The 20,349-nt window shown below is 40.5% G+C and overlaps 1 protein-coding gene and 2 non-coding genes across 4 annotated transcripts in view; all 3 read right to left on the bottom strand.

The window, feature by feature from the left end:
- Positions 1–20,349, bottom strand: part of LOC117828608 (partitioning defective 3 homolog) — a 465,785-nt gene that overhangs the window by 416,718 nt on the left and 28,718 nt on the right. The gene's annotated exons all lie outside the window — the stretch shown is intronic.
- On the bottom strand, positions 4,174–4,245 carry trnaw-cca. The gene has a single exon. It is a non-coding gene; the product is annotated as a tRNA-Trp (tRNA).
- On the bottom strand, positions 5,603–5,674 carry trnaw-cca. Its single transcript has one exon. It is a non-coding gene; the product is annotated as a tRNA-Trp (tRNA).

Here is a 20,349-nt window from a genome sequence, read left to right as displayed (position 1 = left end):
ACACGCACATGCACACGCACACGCACACACACACACACACACACACACACACACACACACACACACACACACACACACACACATTACTGTCTTAGGCATGGGAGCCTCTAAGAATGATGGGACATGTAAAGTAGCATGCATTGTTTGCTAGCAGGGATGCACTGCAGAGAAAATTATGTATTACAAGCATGAATGTATTCATTACCTCAAAGCTGTAAGGTTTTTTTTATTTCATTTTTTTATTTTGTATTATTATTTTTATTTTCATTCTTGTTGATGTTGTAGATCTTTTTCTTTGTACATTTTCTTTAAAGTTTGTTTCTGCATTAGGTATCAAATCCTATACTCATGGTGGATGAGTTAAAAATGAATTGTTTATTTACAGAAGGTAGTCTTATACATATTACAAGCAAACTCATCCATGCTAATATAGGTTAGCGACCTGTCCAGGGTGTACGCTGCCTTCCGCCCGAAGCCAGCTAGGATAGGCTCCAGCCCCCCTTGACCCCAAACGGGATAAGCGGTCAAGATAATGGATGGATGGATCCATGCTAATGCTGACATGCTGTTACGTCTTTGTTTTGTCTTGTTTTCTTTTTTTGTGTGTATGTATGAGTATTTTCACTCTGATTTATATATTGCAAACTACTTTTTAAAAAGTATTAAAAAAAAAAAGGTTTAAGGTTATACAATTGTTTCAAAGTTCCATAGATATGCTTAAAGTGCTTTTTTGTTTGTTTGAGGGAAGCTTTTTTCTTATTTTTCATACAAGGGCACAAGTCTTCATTGAGGAAAAAAGCCTGAAGCTTGGGCAAAATAGAGACACTCATGCTAACTGGACAAAGTTCTCTGGTTGACCCCGGCCTTTGACCTCCCAGTGGACAAGAGAAAGCTAAAAGACAATTTCCTCAAGGGGGTTGGCGAAGAGTTTATCTGTTGGTCTACAATGCTTATCATAAAATCAGCTGCTGGAAGCAGAGGGTGAGGGTGTCAGGTTACTGAAAGGACATTTCAGTCACAGCCTCAGGGAGATGTTTCATTCAGGCCATCTGCTCATCTGCAGCTTTGGGAGTCAGATTTATGGGAAAGACTGGATCAACCAGGGGTATTTGTAAGATATTTAGAATGTAAAGAACCTGTGGAGAACTTGAATGTCAAAACCCATCATTCACTGATCACGTTTCTTTTTTTATACATGCTCAGTAACAGGATAAGTCTCATTACAGGAAAACAATGTAAACAGTGTCAGCATGCAACAGCAAGGCTGCACAGAGAACGAAATTAAGACAAAAAAGAGGAGAACAAGGCATGAATGTTCTCATTTGGATGTATTTCTTTGAAGCTATTGTTAGTCAGAGCTTTCCATATGCAAAAGAGCCACGCCAAAATCCACAACTATAACTGAGCACCAAAATAAATCCCTGTAATTTTCAACTAGCAAAGCAGAGACAACCTAGCCTGCCAGCTTCTGCAAAATGGCTTCGAAACACTGCAAATGGCATTAAAAGACAGTGTAGTCCCTCCGAGAGAAGGCCTGCGAGAGTCTTTGTGTACTTATAGAGGCAGCAGTCAGCACAGTTTCGGCACACTTTGTTTATTATTTCATAAGCTCAGAGGTTATGGTTGCCAGATGGGACTCAAACAAGGGCCAAGAGAAACACAGAGAGCAAGCTGAATGACCAAGAACAGACAACTCGCAGTGGAGATGTCACGACACGCACACACACGCACACACACTCATTCACTGGCTGCAGATGTGGAACACAGAGAGGTCAAAGAGTGTTTTCTAGGATTTGTGTTAATGTGTGCAGGAGGAGGGAGAGGAGGAGAATCTTAATGTGGTGCAAACATCATTATGCATTACTTATTGTGTGCTGTTTAAATAGAAACATAATGTCAATGTTGATGTTGATGTTGACAAATTGTTAAACTGCAGCTACAGCCACCATGGAAACAGGAGTAAACTTCAGTCAATCAGGAGGCGAGGCAGCTTACTCTGTCATCATTTCTGTGGCTGGTGAGAACAAAGTAGGGATCATTTTGTGTAGAGTTTAGGAGTCCAACTCTGACTAATGTAATGTGAAGTTTTCCAGTAAAAGAAAAGAGCAACAATGTTTTATTTTCAGATGTTTTGGGGACATATTGTCTTCATTTTATTGGACTAGCTACAAAGGAACATGCCTCAGGGGGGCGGGGACAGAGGGCATGCCATGCATCGAAGGGTCTGAGTCAGAACTAAACCCAAGGTAGCAGTGGTAGGAGCTCTAGCTAACTAGAGAAGATGGTGTGCCTAAATGTGTCTGTAAATTGAAGTGCAAAATACAAGGAATATCAGTGCAACAAGGACATACGACTACAATTTATGTTGCTTGAGATTTCTCCTCCGACAAATGACATGCATGGGTGCAGAACTTTGAAACATTAAGGCGGAGGGGGTCAGGAATCTCCAAGTCTCTAAACAATGTCTTTTATCGCATGGGCTGCTTACTGCTAAGAAACTGATCCTCCTATTTTGGAAGAAGAAAGAAGCACCTACCCTCAAATTATGGTTAACGGAGATGACGGACACACTTCATTTAGAGAGAATTAGATTTTTTCTTAAAAACAGACTTGAGAGGTTTGAAAAAATTTGGCACCCACTGATCTCCTTTTTGCAGAGCTGAAATAATCAACTTTTTGTACATTATCAGGTAGCACTCATTGGGAGGGTTGAGGGGGGATAGTTATTGTTCTACTGTTAACTCTATGATGAAGATAGTTTTGCCTGATGATAAGGAATGAATAATCCGAATTAGCGATGATGTAGTCTGTGAGATCAGGCCTTTGAATTACACTGTTATATGAAAATTGAATGCCGATGTGGATGCTTTGTGGAGATCTTGTTTTCCTTAATAATCATATTGAAACACAAGGCTGTAATCGAACCTGCAACCTCTGCAACAAGGACTATAGCCTCTGTATATGGGGCGCGTGCTTAGACCGCTAGGCCAACGGTGCCCCGTATTCCAGTATTTGAACACATTCAGATTTCAGGACACCAACTAAGAGGCTATATTTGGAGCACAGGTTGGTGAGTATGTAATGTTAACTCAGTCCAGAAAGCCTGACGTCCAGATCCCATTTGTACTACAGAGTGTGCTGGTCACGGTTTGTGAAGAACCAACAGACCATGACCATGAAACCCTCTTACACACTTTTCACAAGATCACACACGTCTAACTCCATAGTGAAGAAAGGAGGGAGGATCAGTTCAACGTGTGTGTTTGTGTGTGCGTAAATCCCACTCTGTTCAAGATCAACATATGCAGAGCAGACATTTAGATCCCAAGAGAAGAAAGGCCAGTGAAGGGAAGTGGCACCTCACATGTTGAGACAATACATCATGCTTGCCACATCTGTACCACCACCACTGCTGAGCACAGAATTATCCCATAAAGAGGACTACATGTATCCCTCAGAACCACTTTCACACACAGCTGGTGCCGCCTACATTGGAGGCAAATCAAACCTGTTTTGTTTAGTTTTTTTAACACTAAAAAGACTCAGTGTCCACTCTCAGTGTTAAACATGGCGTGATACTTGACAAAATGCAGCCTGAGAGGTTTTTCTCAAGACCAAACAGTTCTGAGTTTGAACAGAGCTGGAGCCTTGATCACAACCAGCAGCATCAGAAAAAAGAGAGTATGGAAATTTGATCCAGAGTTGCAGATCACAACCAACCCACAGTCCACACACTGTCCCACTTCCCACAATTTAAATCTAGAAGTGGGCTTTGCATGACAAAACACTGACGGTATGCAGCTTGCCAACTTATATAGCATTTACATACCTTCAGTAGTTGTGTGTTTATCCCTTTGTTTGAATCCATTCCCACCTGATGATTCTTGTTATTCTAGTTATTTTAACGAGCACTTGACGGCAGCATTCTGCTTTTAATTTGAAAGGTCAACTAGTAAAATATGCAGAGCTGTCACAAACAATATAAATTTAAGTTAGACATATTAATGACTCCATCCTGGAAACAGACATACAGCCTGTTGACAGCTTAAATGCCAAGAGAAGGAGCAGACCTTTACTGCATGTGAGAATCTTATCTCCTCATCTCAACATCGTTTATATTGACTTTTGTGAAAAGTCCCAGTGTGATTGAACATTTGTGTTTTTGAAAAATACTGACCCCGACGTGATTTGAACACGCAACCTTCTGATCTGGAGTCAGACGCGCTACCGTTGCGCCACGAGGTCCTGTATCTATGGGAAAAAACTTCCAGTTCAAAGCTGTCCCAAGGCCGTGAACATGACATGGAAGTTTGTCAAGAAAACAGAAGTCTGTTGAAAGTAATGGAGAGCAGATAGAGTGCAATCCCACATGATTGAAATTTAAGCCGTTTTTTGATTGCAGGAACTTTACCCCAGAACTGGGGACTTGAACTACGTGCGTTTCGACCGGAGGGTCTAAATTTAGTTCAGGGGTAGATAATCTCCCCCCTGAAAAGCCCCTGCTTGGGGGATAGTACTTTTCAAAGGTCCTGGGACTTTCGGTTGAATGTAACGGTGTTTGTGGAGTTTACACAGTTGTTGAAACACAGAGGGAGTTCCTGGGAATGCATACTAGTTTAGTTTTTTATTAAGATTTAAAAATATCATTTAATATCATTTGTTATCACCATACGTCACTGGCCTGATTTGCACAATCTACCTGGGACTTCAGCCCGCAGTCAAAACGCAGACAACAAAGGGGGCACAGGAACCTTTTGGTTCTGGGAAAAGTAGTAACTCTTGGTCGAAATGCACCTTTACCGAATAACTGCAATTTGCTGGACTAAGAGGGGTGATTGTTGAGGCTTGCTCCTTCAGAACCAAAACAGGAAGCAACATGACACTCGCACAGTTCACCTTAAAAAGATTTCCAAATACACCCCGCAGACATTTATAGATGAAGCAATAAACCAGTCAGCTTTGCTATCGATTGATTTAAACATACATTTTCACCATGTTGGTTCTCTCTTCCTCCTCGCTGCTGATCAGAGACAAAGCATCGCTCCACTCACACAAACACTGTTGCCACAGTGAGTGCCGGGACAACAATCCCACTTAGTGAAAGTCCCAGAACATGAGTAGAAAGACTTCACATGACCCACACTGCACACAGCTGGATCACAAAAACAAAAACAAAAACAAGTAGAAGTTGAGTTGATTCTTGACGTTAGTCAAATTGATTCCTGTTTAGTTAAGAGTAAGTTCCTTAGAAATTACAAAAGCAATACTGAAATTGTAAGAAAAAAAAACGTAATTTTTGAAGAACAAGGATTTTTTTTTAATAATGTTAGCAGCAGCCCTATTATTGAGATGCATGGAAACGCATTATGTCTTGAAATACACAGTAAGAATCATGGCTGATCATGGACAAGCATGGATGAGCCGAACCCAGAGATCTGTTATCTTGTACCTCTATTTCATACAGATTGCCTGCCACTGAAGGGACCGGCAACCTTGTCAAGTGACTGCTACTTGTTTATTGGGTCCAGGTAGCATACCATCTTGCTGACCCACAGTGAACTACAGGTATATGGCATGGCCTCTTTTTGGCATCTAAAAGGACTGACCCCGACGTGATTTGAACACGCAACCTTCTGATCTGGAGTCAGACGCGCTACCGTTGCGCCACGAGGTCCTGTATCTATGGGAAAAAACTTCCATGTCGAACCTGTCCCAAAGCCAGCTCAATGAAATTGAGAGACTGTCAGGAAAACCAGCATCCATCTGTTATCTTTACCCCTTATCCTGTTCAGGGTCACGTTGGGCGGCAGCCTATCCCAACTGTTTTCACGGCAAGAGGCGGTGTACACTCTGGACAGGTCATCAGGGTATTAGAGGGCTAATGTGTAGAGATAAATACACACTCATATCCACGGACAATTTAGAGTTCATGCACAGCTCACAACAACAAATAGATAGCAGCTTCTAGTAAGTGTGTGATATACAGTACTCCTTTGGCTGACTTGTGATCAGGGTAATTGGTCATCAGTACAACTCTGAGGCTCACCCAGGTCACTGTGCACAAACAGCAGCAGATTGTTACAAGCTAATGCTGTCAGCAAATTAAATAACATATGAGCAAAGACTGACATGAGTCACATAAACCAATGTTTCTGCGTCAAACCATAATTTACTGATGACTGACATGTTCCTGGTAATTATGACGGGTCATGTATGTCAACTCAGCAAGTCATGTGCCCAAATTTCTCATACTTTCCATGTAGTTGTTCCGATTAGAGTGGACATTCGTGTGAACTCTCCAGTTGGAAACACAGTTCTCCAATTATTTGAACGTCACATGAACACAGGGTCATTGTCATCTTCATCATGACTGAAGGGAAGTCCCACAGGAAATCAAACTGCTGTGAAAACATGTTGTGCAGTGAATCTCATAGATGGTGGTATTTTCTTTCCTTATTATTTAAGCTCAAGAAACTCGAGTCACAAATATAGAAACAGTAAAATGTTGGACTCAGAAACATATGAGATGTAAACAATGACAAAGAAAGGAGAGAAAGAGAAAGCATATGTGAGTCTGGGTGAGTTTGCTCCAGTGTTATGTGCACTGCTTGTGTCCTGCACATTCTCAAACTGAGTCCTGCTCTTTAACATCACCCATCAGCAGTCAACAATAGGTGATTGCTTAGACAAGAACTGACAATGTGAAGTGGAGGTTGAAGCCTTAGAAGTGAGGAGTATTAGATTTCTATAAAAGCCTTGAAGTAATAGCTCTGTTTACAGTTTTACGTCTCTGAGGATGAGGATCTGTTTCTGTGAGTACACACAGCTGGAAGAGAAAACATGCAGTAAGTTTAGAGAGGGTGTTTTTTACTATGAATGACTAGACAGAGGGTGTTTGAGCTTTCAATCTGAATCATTTAAAGGCTTTTCTGTGTTTAGTAAATATGTTTTTAAGTCAAAATAGCTTGTTTACTTCAATACAGGATAGACTTGGTGGTCTACTCTGCAACTGGGAGAGAAGATTTCTATGTTTGAGACAGCTGGCAAAAAAAAAAAGTATTAGCATATCTCATAATTACAAAAATTTTAACCTGAGACTCATAGCTCCTTCGTTGTGATTCTCAATGATGCTTGAGTTATCATTACAGAGATTGAACATACAGTGCTGTACAGCAGTGACCCACTTCAGTCCTCTGATTTCTATTTTCCATGTGTTTTCCTCTGAGCAAGACTCTGTTATATGACCTGAGAAGCTTTCTACATCAGCTGAGCCCAGTGCTCCACACAACAGACACCTGTAACTATCAGACTTAAAACAGAAAACCTAAGTCTAGTCAGAGAGGGAAAACAAGAACAAGCATCACATATAAAGCTGAAGAATCAGTGTTGTTCTTTATACACTGTTCAGAGCGAAGTACTACTATATTCCAGTCTGATATTAACCCTCCACCATCCCGCTGAGCAATGGAGGAGCTTGGGAAACGCTCATTGACCCTGCACAGGAAACAGGCGACACATAGGAACAGCACTCCAGGCTATAAACTGTTGACAACAGAAGTGGAAAACATCCATGCATGTTAAAGATGAGAGAGAGATGATTGAAAGTGAGGCAAGGAAAGAAGGACACAAGAGTAAAAGCAAAAAAAGATCACAAAGAAACTGTGTGATTATTTTCAAGGAGTAAAGAGCAATGACGAGAAAAAGAGAGTAAAGACATTGATGATCACCTTGCAACAAAATAGTTTTGTAGGTTTTTTTTCTTCTTCTGTAGTTTAGGGGATTTTAGAGTGGCCTGACTGATACCAAACAGATCTGTCCACCATCACACACATGCACATCTATGAGACTGTTTACACCTATCAACATGCCTTCTGAGGGATTAGATCTCAAGGGGACATCCTTAACTCACCTCAATGTGTCCCGAGGATGGACTGAGATCAGATCTCCCAGTCCACATATAGAGGTGGTCTAAGACGCATTTGTCCACATTGGCCTGGCAGTGTATGCGCACATTAGATGAAACAAAAACTTCCGCCTAAGAAATCACACAAACTATCTGCACTACAATCTAAAATTTAACTGAGAGTAAAAAAAAAAGTTCAGAAAAAGGAGCACTGTGATCAAAAGGTGCAAACAGATTTTGTGATGCATGAGATCTGACTCAGATCAAAAGCCTGTTGGTTTGAATCATATCGAGGTCAGTGCTACCGAGTAAAGCCTTCAGAGATCAAAGCTGTACACCTCGCTTTAACACGACTAATCTTTCCTGGAAAGAACCTCACCTGAGTGAAACAGAACAACCTGCTCGTCCCAAGCTTACTTACATAAAACATGAGCTCTCCTCTGCTGTCTTGGGTGTCTCGAACGTTTGGTAATGTGCTCATATAAGGACCAGGCGGTGGATTACTAATCTATCAGCACCTCCATTAACACGCTGTCAGGAGCCAGTGGGATTTGTTCTTGTTTGTTCTAAAAGACAGCCAAATGATGTGTCATGCAAACGCAGATAAAAGCATGAATTAGTGTAACATCCAGGCCAGGGATTTCAGCACATAATGGCAGTGTCATAGTCATGTCTCTCTGGGTAGACGTGCTGACTAATGCTCTGTTTATTAATTTTAGAACATTTTAATCCGATCAAAAAGAGGTGCCATTTGCTGCACTTATGTCTTTATAAGGGCAGAAGTAGAAGTCTGATCCCCAAAAATAGATCATTCAAATCCTCAGTAGAAATGACCCAGAGTCTGATCTCTCAATTTTTTTAAATGCATTGCTGCACAGGATGTAGAGCTATTATCAAACAAAAGCATGACAGCATGCAAGGGCTTGAAATGACCCTTCAGAGTTTACCAATCACAATGTTTTATCTGGGACTATCCACACCTTCACCCCTATAAAAACAGTAAGACAAAAAGAGTAAAGCTTGTAAAACCAAGCTAAAAATCAGTGTCTATCTGAATCATTGCTCTCATGATCAGGACACAGGAGGGGCTACAAGTCGAGCTGCCTGTAGCTTTCAAGTCAGACGTAGATTGAAAGATTTTAAGATTTAAAACCTAAGACTGAATTATCCAGAGAATTCACAACCAAAACATATTAAATAATGCATTTACTTTTCAAAGAATTTCAGGTTTGTCCAAAGCGGCAACCTCCAGTCTAAAAATATGAGTCCAGTACGGAAGTGCTAAAAACTGCAGTTCATCGAGGATCGGCTTGAGGCTGGCTCCGGAAGTACCGGAAACCACATATACACCTATTCAGAAAAGCCGATCTTTCCAGCAGATGTAAACATGTTTACAGCCTGGTACAAAAAACAAATGTAGTCTGGGTAGCTTATTAGGGTAGTTTCGAAGATATTGAGATTACAAGTCTTCCAATGAGAGGCACAGCTGACTTGACTGACAGGCGGGAACACTGTAGCTGTTGGCTAGGAGGCTCAAAATCCACCTCTTTACGTCACAATGGCTGAGCGGTCTAAGCGCCCCTCGTATAGAGGCTACGGTCCTCGTCGCAGAGGTCGCCGGTTCGACTCCCGGCCGGTCCCTGCATGTCTTTCCCCACTCTCTACTCCCCATGTTTCCTGTCTCTCTTCAGCTGTCCTGTCAATAAAGGTGAAAAAGCCCAAAGAAAGAAACAACAACAAACAAAAAAAAAACAGCTCTTCAGAAACAGATGGGTGACGTCATGGATACTACATCAATATTTTATACAGTCTATGGTTTGTCTTCAGAGCCTGTAAATTTGCTCCATTGCTGACTTATCCTTCAACCAGTTTAAGGACTTGGTTAAAAACTGTTACCTAACTCAAGACACTAACTAGGTTGTCAAATGGAAATGTGTTTTACAGGTGAAATTTGCACCTCACTTTAGACTCATATGAGGCTGAGCTGTGGAAAAAGAACAGCTGGTCAAAATTCTGGTTTGGGTGTGGCCTTGATTTTTATTAGAATACATTGCCATAAAAAACAGTTTTCTTAAAATGCTGAATTCTGTTGTTTTTAACTGAGTGATTCTTTAAAATCCTTGCAAATATCAACATATTGACTCCCAGCTTTTGTAAATCCAGACCAGGATTTTCTGTGCACTGTTAAAGCTATTTTCCACATGATGCTGTGCTTGATCATTGATGACACAACTTCACTGACACAGCTGAATATAAATCCATAATTGATCACAGCCTGCGTGACACACATTAACATCCAGCTAATGATCCACAGGTGATTGGTGATTCTATATAAGTGCTATCCAAGCACATATCTCATCATTCTGAAGTAATAACTGTTGAGTTTTGACATAAACTCTCACTAAAGATGAGGTGGAGATGATGTGCTTACGACAGACAGCGCCAACATGACACAGCTACTGAGCTGAATCCAGTTTAATATGTCAGTCCTGGTTAGAGAAGTTAAGTGCTGTTAAGTGCCACAGGGGTTTATTGGGTGCAGTGAGACTAACAGGACAATTATCTTCATTAAAAACATCTGTAGAAGAATCACGTGAGTAATGTGAGAAAAAAAAAAAGATGAGTGTTAAATCGTTGCGTGTCCCCGGTGTCAACTTTTAAGAGCAGAGTTAGGAGGAAACACACATGGTCACTTAGCCGCTCTGCTGTTTTCTGTTCACTGTCTTGAAGTCTGGCAGAACAAGCAGCGTTCAATGCCAAAGCCTGACAGGGACGCCTAGCTCACACTCCCACATACACACACACACACATACTGTCATCAGTCTGCTAGTGTGTGCACAGGCGTCTGTTTATTTGCATACTGTAACTGACGAAGATTTCCAGCATTGATGTCACTATCATGAAGTATGCTGTGTAAATGACAGTGAATGCTGGACTACGTATTTACTGGTTATGAAAAAGAGTCTCAGTCCATTATCCATCCCACATTCACTCTTTACAGACAGAAAACTGGAGGTATTATTTATTTCTAGCAACACTTTCACACAAAGAGACAGGTCCCCTCTTTAAACTTCATTCACTCCCTGCATCTGGATCTGTCATAAGTCAGGAAAATACTTGAATTATAGTAAATCCTAATAATTGACAGGTCAAAAATAATAAATCCATACAAAAATGTGTATACTCAGCAAACCTCTCGTCAACCTTGGGGTTCACAGCAGGTATCCGTTTTCACACGTCATCATGGCAACCACTGCACCTCCAAATTGGGGTTATTGTTTTGGAGGATACTGGATGCAGACAGACAGACAGAAAAAAATGTTCCCCTTATAGGGTAGAAACTACATCATATTAGTATAAAAAATAAGTTGTGTAAGATTTGTAAAATAAGTAAAACTGGGGGCTTATAACCAGCTGAAATGATATACTGGTTGCATTAAACTACAAAACAATCTACTTTGTAGAAATGTAAAGGATATTGCTAATATTCTTGCACTAAGAAAGTCCGTAAGAGAGTCATTTTATATGCAACCTCATATAATTTCAATATTTCAATGATAGGAAATATAAAGTTATGTAGGATTATTTCAGTCCTACCTTAAAAATCTTTGAATATTTTGCATGACTGATTCAGTACAAAGCATGACACTGCATTTTTAACATTTATCAGCAATTAATCTACTACCTACTGTCAGACATTTTTATTTATTTGCAATGTTTGGCATTAAAAGATGTAATTTGATTTGGTAAATGTTTCCTTTGTCATTAGAAATAATGCAGCATCAAAGTATTCCAGCAGTTCAGGAGTACAAACTGTTCCCAAACTTCTCTTGACAGTTGTATTGTTATTTTTTATTTCACATTAGAAGTTCGCATTAATTCTCAAATATAACAAAGCGGTTGTGTTTCACCCTGACATCAGTGTAAAAACAGATTCCACTCAGGCAAGGCAGTACTTCACCAAACGTGTGATATCAGTATTTAAAAAAAAGATGTAGTTAAAGTTAAATACCTCTTAAAATGTTAACCCTGCCAGCTGAGAGACATCCAAACTTTGACCTGATTTTGATTCAACTTCCTTTTTGGCTTCATACTGTTGAAATTTTTTGCTGAGTGAACATGGGAAAACCCTAACCTCAAAAACAGAGGATTTCTTGTGTCTGCCTCTACCTTGTAATTTTCAGATTTTCCCATGTTGCCCTTCAAATGGCAGCGGAGTCTTCCCACATAATAACTTCAAATTATATTTTTTTCAAACTCTGCTCCCACGACTAATGACGTGCCTGAGAAGAGAGGAGCAGTGCCATCAAAGATCTGCTAAACTAAACAAAAGTTCTGGTTTGAAACTCTGTAACAGCACAGAAATAGTGCATTGACATGTGTTTGATCTTCTCTCCACAGGAGCACCAGCTGCAAAATATAAAGTTGAAGGAGTGAAACAGTGGACAATATAGAGTATGTAATGTATCCAGGCTGCTTTGGCATTGCTCCGCCTACTATTACTACTACTATTCTGTGCTGCTTTCCTCCCTCTGCTAATGGACTAATCATGCAACCTGTGAAACCACAGAATGTGTTGCACCACTTTATCTTCATGTCTCAACTCGATCCATCATCCAGCTCTGTGCCTTTATCTCCAAATAGCTGTTAAAATGCTTCTAACATCCAGAAGTAGATAATGAGCATGGAATTATGGGTGTGATTGGAGTAGAAAAAGCATCATGCAAGACTATTGACGTGATCAGCTCTCTATATGGATAGACTTGTTTACTGTGTGCGACAAGAAAAAGGAGAGTGTAAGGTGTGTTAAGTAATAAAGGATCTAGAGAAAGAAGGAAAGAAAAGGTAGAAACAGTAGAGAGAAGAAAAAAACAAATACAGACAGGACAGGAGAGTGTAAGAGGATAAAGGGAAAAAAAGAGGTGGGGATATAAGAAAGAAGACAAAAGAAAGAGGGGAAGGAGGTTGAGAGGGAATAAAAAAGATGTTGAGAGAAGGCACCGCAGGCTGCGCTGCAAGGTTAAATCTAATGAGCTCAGTGTTTATCGACGAGTGAATTAGAGACACAATTACGCCAGGGAGAGTAGAATTTTTCACACGCGTGCACACACACATGCATGTACGCACACACACATCCACTCTAGGTAATTTCAGGACCTGCTGATGCTTGAAACAAGACTGTAACGTAAAGCAACCTCAATACATCTCATTCCCTTTGGCTGTGCGTGAAGACAGAGTGCCGCTGAGCTCAAAATAGCCCCCATGGTGGATTCAAAGCAGCATTAAAGCTTCAAAAACATGGACACATCCAAAAGGAGCATGGATTTTTCTATTGTATGACCCATCTCCTTGGTGACCACAATATCATGATTTTATTTGACTCCATATTCAGCCATGGTTCAAGGTGACGTAAGTGGCTTTGAATCTATCTGACTGCTTGTAACCCCCATTGCTGTCCCATCTCCCCCCTCAGTGCAATGCTTTCACTGAGGTTGCTCTCATTAATGTCAGGGAGTGATGGAGGAGAGCGCCATCAATCTCTCTTTAGGACCACCGGAGTTGAAAGCTTGGTGTGAGAGTGTAGAGTCACTGGAGAAGATAAATGCCCCCATTCTACCCTGACTCCTGTTCAGGGTCTTTGCATCTCTGGGGTACTGGTGGCAGAAGTAGAGTCTGATTTATGTAGGTGTATTGAATGCATGCAGATCGTAATCTGTAACCAATGCCTACTTGAGCAATGCTGTGTCTGTATATCTTCGCAATTACACTGCCAAAACAATAGTTGAAAGGGTTTGTGTATTACCCTTAAAACAAAGGCTGCACGGTACTGGAAAAAAACGATGTTGGGATGTTTTTCATTTCTTCAATATAACTATATATTGGTATATGAAACATGTAGTTAATTATACCAGATAAATCCAGCATGTTTCAGACTACTCAGAAGAAAAAAGACTTTGAGATCCAAATAATAGAGAGTAGAACTGTATTGTTTAAATTGTGTGGTTCTTTTTCCTTGTATGCAGCCCTCTAAGCCCTGTCATGGAGAAACAGAGAGACAAGAGGAGGAGAGAGTACAGGAGGAACAACATGTTACTTCATAAACTTAATTAACCTAACTGACTTACTTGCATGTCATTGGTTATTTCTGAAAATGTTCAAAGTTATGTTTATTTTGCATCACTGGCCCTGTGATAGTATCAAACAACTCAATTAACCCTCCTGTTATGTTGCAGGTCAAACTGACCCTTTTTAAAGTCTATTTTAGTCAATATATGCCTTCCAAACCAGCTAAATGCAGCATAAATGTGGGCAACATGTGAGAGAAGAGGCATCGTGTTAATTTATCAACATCCCTTCATAAAAAATTTAAAATGTAAAATAAATTAAACAAATGTCTATGTCATGTAAAACTATTGTATTTATATTTAGATCTTTCCAATGTACATTTAAAAAAGTTTTAACATTAATTTAATGAAAAACGAGTGAGTCATCCTCATTGAACCATGATCTGTGAGAATTAAAGAACACCAATTGACCAAATCTTGATTGAAATGGTCAGTATGGAGTTAAAAATTACATCTTAAAAATTGTTAGTTCTGATTTTTTGGTGTTCTGACACTTTTGGATAATTGAACATTCCCTGGGTCAAACTGATCCCGCAACACTATTGCTGTTCCAGAGAAACAAACATAACAGGAGGGTTAAACAAAACTCACCATCTTCTTCTGCATGTGATTTTGACAACAATACACAATACTAGGGATAAGTTGTGATTTTTCAATTTTCCCAAAATTGCTTGATAATAAAAATCAAGTGGTTCATGAGACTATTACCCTGTTTTTTTTACTAGCCCCTCGTTGTAGTGTAGTACAAACACCTGACAGTGGTTATAGGGAATCTGAAGGCTGTTCGTTTTTGGCCATTAAACAACAAAAAACTTCCCAAAACATCACAAATAACTTTAGAAAGCAGCAGAAAAGTGCCAGCTGCCAGTAAATGGGTAGAGCTCTGTGAGATTCAGAAGTGGAGAAAAACACAGAGACTTCTGCAGTAAAGGGTTCTGGGAGGAACTTCTACTATAAAAGAAACCAAAAATGAGGTTACGTGTAAACGTTATAGGTAAAAGTAGAATATATAAATCATATCTATATATATATATCATATTATATATCATATCCAGCTACGACAACTTTGCACATTCATTAAAGCTGGGGTTGGTAGTCAGATTTAGATACACTTTTTGTTATACTGGTTAAAATGATCTTTATGTCCTGATGGCAATCGATACATAATGTGTTCTTAAAAAAGAGCGAAGAAAAGCTGCTATCTACAGCCGGAGTAAACCTGGGAAAACACCAACCAATCACCGTTTTTTGGGTGCCAAAATTTTAAACCATTCAAATCCCGTCCTGTCGTTCTGCCCGCCTCCTGCGCGTACATTTCCCCGGCGTTCACTCTGAGTCCCCGTCTCCAGCCTCTGCTTCCCCTGACTCTACTGACTGCCCCTCTCGCTCGACCTCGGGCCTGTCCCCTCTGACCCAATGAGGTGCTTTGCTCAGGACTGTAGTCCGGATCAGAGTCTAAAAAGCTCTCACCACGGGGCTCTGACAAGCAGAAGAATGAATGACATTTAGTAAGTCCTACAGAAAATGTATATGTATTGTAGCGTCCGTCCGGACGCTGTAGGGATGACGAGCCGATTCGTGAACACGTTGAGTTTTAATAACCGGTCACGGTCGACCGTGATCACGACAACCAACAAAACAACAATCAATGTTTGAATGAATGAAGAACTTCTCCTGCTTGTCTCTCCTCTCTCCAGCTCACACACTCTACACCTCTCCTGATGCCTTCACTGACTGTCAACACTGTAGGAATTAAGAACATCTACACTGAACACGTTTAACAAACAGTAGAGTTGTTACAGTATTATATGTGTTATAACTTTTCTCCTGATCTCGTGTCACCAGTACAACTGGATAATGCTAGAATGACAGTTGTGAGTACTAACAGCAGCCATATTTATTTGTTTTTTTTAACTTTCACTATGATAATGTTTTGGTGAAAACCGGTTTTGAATCAGTCACCATCATATGGTCACAAGTCAGCGGCGCTCGTGCATGTGAGCGGGGGGGGGGGGGGGGGGGTTGCGTCGTTTTGGAGGAGCTCTGAGGGAGGAGGGGAGGGGTTAGAAGGAGTCATGAGGACATGCTACATTCAAATTCATGCTAGTTTTCCGAGACTACCAACCCCAGCTTTAAATTAGTCTCTCTTTCCTTATATCTGCAGGGGGGGGGGGGGGGACCATTCAAATAAACTGTGAATAGTTAGCGGTGACTATCGAATATAATTTTTGCTTTAAATGCCCAACCCTACACTGTACATGCACTATAGGTGCAGACACCAAAAGTATAAACTCTGTGTGCTCACAACATTGCATGTATGTTTTAATGTTGCAGTCACATCACACACAAAGTCTGCATGCACAGAGTTCCCCGTGTGATGAAGTGAGTGGCTGTATTACAGTGATATTGGACAGACTTTTACTGGACAATAATCCTGGAAAACGAGAAACTGGTCACAGCATGACATGTTTCAGTTCATATATCTGACATTACACATGTTGGGCATGCACAGATCACAACTGCAATGATCAAACAATATATCATTAGCCCTAAACACCATTTTCTACCACTTCCTCATACTTTAAACAATGTTGACTTACACTGAGCTGGTGATATGGAGGTTTCGGCCAGTGAATTAGTTACAAACAGTTATTTCAAGTCCTCCTCGCAGTGGTGACTGCTTTGTCTACCAACCCTTTGCTGTATCTCATCCCTCTCTCTCTCTGTCCCATGTCCTGTCTCTCTTCAGCTGTCCTATCTAATAAAGGAAAAGTTCCATAGAAACTAACTTATACAAAGAAACAGAGGGTTTGCACACAATGCCAGTACATGACGACAAACAATCATTTTAAATGATAGTTTAATGCAGAAAACAACAGAATTTAGCTTGTTGCAGCTTTAAAGAGCCAAAATCTAGCTCAGTTTGGTGCAAAGCTACAGTAAAAGCCAATCATAATTGCTGCTTCAACTTTCAGCATTGTGTAGTATAATCTAATGTAGGGATCATGTCTGGATACAGCATTTCTGAAGTGTTATTTGGATGTCAAGAACAGATGAATGCAGAAGTATAAAGAGAGCAGAGGTGCAGAGGACGGTGTGGAAGTTGTGGCAGACAAGTCTGAGGTTTTTGCATCGATCCAGATATTTCAGAGCAGACGAAGCTCAAGTGATGGTATGGGATTACCTCTGAAACAGACCATGATGCTGAACACAAACCAATGCAGTGTATTTTAAAATCAATTCTTGTCCTTGTAGAAACCAAACACCCTGACTCAGTGCATCTGGTTTGCTTTAAAATGACACTATAATGTGCTGTCATTCTATTATAATCCACAGCTGCTGAATGACAGACCTGGACAAAGTCAGATTATCTGGGAAAAGAGTGGAGGCTCTGACTGCAGTGCATAATGTTGTGAGCTCAAATTATGTCAAGGTCAAGGGAACTTAACTACAAGTGCTCACTGCGCAAACTTTGAAGAGTCTTTTCTGTGAAACTAAGCTGATGATTGCACATGACTGATGTAATGCTAAAGCTAATCTTCCAAATGAGAGTTTTAGCCAGTCTGACTGGCACAGTGATCAATATGTGGTGAAAGCTCTGACTACAAAGTTGGACTGAAGAGAGTGGATTTGTTTTTTGTTTTGGCTCACAATGACTGTCTAAGGAAGACCGCAAATTTGGCCCTGGATCAGTCGAGGACTGAAGTTTGCAGGTTGGACTCTATCCTGAGAACACTGCAGGCAACAGCCTGAAAGGAGGTGATGAAGGTTTAAGTGCCTTGGGGCTCTCTGTCATTTGTAAAGAGGAGGGTTACTTGGAAATCTATTGGGTTGACAGACAGAGGGTTAAAGAAACCAGCTCAACCAGATCCTTCACCTAAGCCTGACAGTGAGCTCATACATGGAAACACACACACACACACACACACACACACACACACTCTCTCTCTCTCTCTCTTCTCTCTCTCTTTCTCTCTCTCTCCAGGACGCTATTTACAAATGCCAAATCAAAAACAAACACAAACTGTAAGGAAGCAGATGGAGGACGTTTAAACAGAATTGTAGAAAGCCATTCAAATGTGTTGGTGCACATGTTTGCACATACAAAGACCCCAGAGGTCTTGTTTTTGTCTCTGTGGTGTAATGTGATCTGAGATACCCAACACCCTCTGCCAGTCAGCCTTCTGCACACAGGATCGACCAGGGTCTGATAGTACCAGTCACTTTCTCCAGGAGCACAGATGTAAAAACAAAGCCCAGCAAAACCTCAAGCAGAAATATCAAATATACTGTATGTTATACCATTACAGGATGCTCCACTGATTTTAAAAGTTCCCCTCTGACAATGATCTAATGTCACTCTTCAGTTAAGACTCACCAGACAGACATTAAAGAACAAGTAGCAACATGCAAACTGTTGAGTCACCTCGTGAGGCTGGTGCCTAAAACAACTACCAAGACTTGATGTGTCCTGAACGTGTGTGAGATGACATAACTCCACATACCAAACCATAAGACATTGGACCACTTCATTTGTAACTGTTCAACCTATCTAGCTCATTGTATCCTGTGACTGACTGGCATGTCCTCATACCACTACCTGCCTTTATCTTTTCCACAATGTATCATTTAATTACAACTGTCTGTCAAGTTCCATCTGCATTTTGGTTCTTCCCTTGTGGCCTGCTCTTCCAACCTTGTAAGTTTTGCTTGTGGTAAGAAAGGAATTGTCTTTGCCTGCTTTTACTGTTCTTGTGCGCTGAATAACTTTGCTGAAAGGCCAGATACTGCGGTCATTCCTACATAAGGGCTCTACTACCAATTAGTGCTGGGCGATAATTCGATAACGATAATTATCGCGATATAGTGTTTCTTGATATAAATATAAAACATTTTCAATAAAAATTTAATATAAATAAACATGTAATTACAACCCCCGGCCACTAAAAATGGAGGGGGCACTAATGAGCCTTAAACGCTAGTTGCCACCCAACATTTGACAGAGGAAGAAGACGGCTTAAAGATGTTCGGAGCAGGATGTAAACACAGTTGAGACGAGGGACAGCGACGCTGAAGAAAACTCAAAACTTAGCAGCTCAAAGCAGAGTGGTTAGTCTGACACTGTGCTGACTCTGCATGAACTACTAATTTAATACACTTCATTAAATGTACTTTCAGGATGTGGGTAAATGCAGAGCACAGAGACAACTTCTGCTGTGCATTTCAAACACGTTTAATGTTCACCGCGACCGTAGTACACCGAAACCCTGAACGACTGTGATGCATTCACTGCACTGTGGGACACAATATCACTCTACCTGTAACCCTTAGTAATCTCAAAGGGGAGAGCTCAACTCAAAACAATACTCCATAAACTTATAAACAGTATACATATTTACACATATATATATATATACATATTTCTTGTAAATGTAAATCAAATTATGGAAATAACCTCAATCTGAATCTACAAACTAAAACTTCATAAAAATCTAATTTTACACAAAAGACCTGCTTCCTGTTAGCACCATCAAAAATGATGGATTCAAGAAGTTCATCAGAAAACTAAATCCTGATACAAACTAACAAACCGTCTGGCTACTTCAACTTTCACTCAGGAAAAGACATGGACCTGCTAGAAACAACCCTGATTGAAACACTACGAACACATGCGCAGTAGACATTCAGAGCATTGATCCATGGTCAACTTTTGTTGTTGTTAGTTTACAAATAAAGCAATAGCTACCTCAGTACCCTGCAGGCTTACAATGATTTCCCCATGAAAAACAGGAAATTTTCCTGATTAGGTATAGGGATCAAAACCTGATTCAATTAAAGACCCGGTTCCACATTTCTCGAAAACCTAAAAACCAATGACGTTTGAGCTTACCGGTTCCTCTATCGAATGCCTTGGGCTCTATGATGTAACGTTATCTCAAGTCGAGTCAGGTCATAGAAATCAAATCACTAGTGCACTAACATACACAGATTGTCCAGTAAAGCTTTTAAATAACCAATGTATGTGGCATAATAATTTATTGCAAGGGTGGGAAGAAAACAGTAATGGCCAAGCACATCAGCATTGTGCATCAAGTAACACCAAAAAAGCAGAACCTTTGACTGTCTCAGGTTGCTAAAACTCTGTACAAGCTGCTGCTGCAGGACAGTCATGCTCCTCCTTCACTCAAAGCAGCTGTGGTAAACACACCCAAGCTTTGCAGCAAGTCTTATCAGTAAAAATAGAACAAAAGTGTCGAAATACATATTAAAATTGGCAGGATAAAAAGCTAGCTTGCCAAACAAATGAGGTGCATTCAGGGC

Source organism: Notolabrus celidotus, chromosome 17, assembly GCF_009762535.1.
Source record: "Notolabrus celidotus isolate fNotCel1 chromosome 17, fNotCel1.pri, whole genome shotgun sequence".
NCBI classification, from domain to species: Eukaryota; Metazoa; Chordata; class Actinopteri; order Labriformes; family Labridae; genus Notolabrus; species Notolabrus celidotus.
Note: the sequence above shows the minus strand (reverse complement) of the source record. Positions and strands in the feature narration are given on the sequence as shown.